Raw genomic sequence first — 1,742 nt, 5'->3', positions numbered from 1 at the left:
AATGTAAAAAATGGCACCTCTCCGTTGTCTGAAAACGTGTTTCTCTCTCTTTTACGTCGTTCTCTCAATTTCATTGCCAATTCGAGTGGGCAATCAAAAGGAGAAAGTGATAAATGATCGAAAAAAGAAAAACAGACTGAAATATTGTATATAGCTTAAAGAATAATTCAAGAGAGGAGATTTGAAATTTGGAAGCTCGGTGCACTCGAGTTAACGAGCCTGCAAATTTCCACGGGGAAATGCAGTGCAGCATTTTCGAGCAGAGACCGATATGTACGTGCAATCATTGTTGAAATAGCGTGAGCTCCGTTTTCAGGTTGACGGTTAATGACACTCGACAGCCTCGTGGACCTTGACAAAACTATGCAAAACCGCAAACGTCTATTTTGAACGTCACACCCGTACACACGTGAAAACGTATATATATATACATGTATATTAATGATTTATAAACATAACTGAAGAGTCACCGTAGATTCTTCAAATGCCAAACGTCAAATTTTTTTCAGGAAAGCAAGTGGAAAATTACTTTCGAAAATCGTTCGAATTTGCGAACACTGTAGACTGCCGATTTCTTTGCACGTAGAAAGGTAAAAATACATTCTTCGATATGTTAGTTTTATTTTTCAAGTAGAACGTCGCTGAAAATTTGACGTTTGGCAGTTACAGCGTTTTTTTTTTTATGAGGAGTCTTCAATTATCATTCCGCAGCATTCCATATCTGTCGGATTATCTATCAGATCCCCCCTGGAGGATCGGCCAATAGTGGACGGACCTGGTGTAAAATCTTCGTAAAACTGTTTTCGTAAAAGGCACGATGTCAAAAAATTTTCTGCAGTTCAATGCGGATAATGTATACGTATAATAGGCACGGTTTTCGTTTTTTTTTTTTTTCGTTGTTGAAACAAGCAGTAGAAATCTCCACGCAGAAGTCTCCGATTAATTATCTATTGGGGATGGATCAATCGAAGCGTTGAAACCTCGAAATCCAAGAATATCTCGAATTTTCGAAAATTCGAGTACAAGTTTCAGATTAGCGTTACCCTCCCATCTCAGCTACGTTGTTTTCTTATTATTTTCTTTCTTTCTTTTTTTTTTTTTTTTCTTCTTAATTGCACTTGAAATCGAGGTGAAATGCTCGTGATCACGTTCACGTTTTGTTATCGCTCTGATTGGACTCGATTATTCGAAACAAGACGTGGCATGCGCGTATGCGTCTAATTACAATGTTCATCGGACATTCTGTGTCATCGAAATATAATACTTTCCAAATTGCATTTCTCCGCACGTTTCTCTCTTGCAACATCAATTAATTTCTCTTTTGTCGTTATAGATGCTAGATCGTCGCTACGGTTCGTTTAAAAATTCATCTGACTAAAAGGATAAAAAAAGCTTAACGCGCGATACCTCGGTCTTTCTCTTCTTTTAATACCATGTGTAACGTTCAACTAGAAAATATCTCGGCAGTCGTTAACGCGATGGATCAGCATCTTGTTCAGCCATTCGTGAATCACGTTCGTTTGTCCTACTTAATTCAACCTTATGTACTAAAGCCTCTCGACGAACATATCCAAAATATATACGGGGTGTTGAGAAAATGTGTGGACGGCATTCGTAAGATGTTGTTCTGGACGTCAGGGCACGAAGAAATTTTGTTCTCGTCCATTTTTTTTTTTTTTTTTCCACTCTGATAACAAAGGATTCGTGCGATTCGTGATTCAATTTCGATTTACGCAATTATT

General features: G+C 37.8%; 1 protein-coding gene across 1 annotated transcript in view; it reads right to left on the bottom strand.

Annotated features, from left to right (window-relative positions):
- Nucleotides 1–685: 685 nt before the first annotated feature.
- The window catches only part of LOC122538832 (carbonic anhydrase 1), a 30,628-nt gene continuing 29,571 nt past the window's right edge, over nucleotides 686–1,742 (bottom strand). Inside the window, exon 7 of the mRNA XM_043673272.1 lies at nucleotides 686–1,742. This exon is cut by the window's right edge and continues 447 nt beyond it. The gene's annotated coding sequence lies outside the window, so the exon portion shown is untranslated.

The sequence above is a fragment of the Frieseomelitta varia genome, unplaced genomic scaffold, assembly GCF_011392965.1.
Source record: "Frieseomelitta varia isolate USP_RPSP 00005682 unplaced genomic scaffold, Fvar_1.2 scaffold_180, whole genome shotgun sequence".
NCBI classification, from domain to species: domain Eukaryota; kingdom Metazoa; phylum Arthropoda; class Insecta; order Hymenoptera; family Apidae; genus Frieseomelitta; species Frieseomelitta varia.
This window is presented reverse-complemented; position numbering and strand designations above follow the sequence as displayed.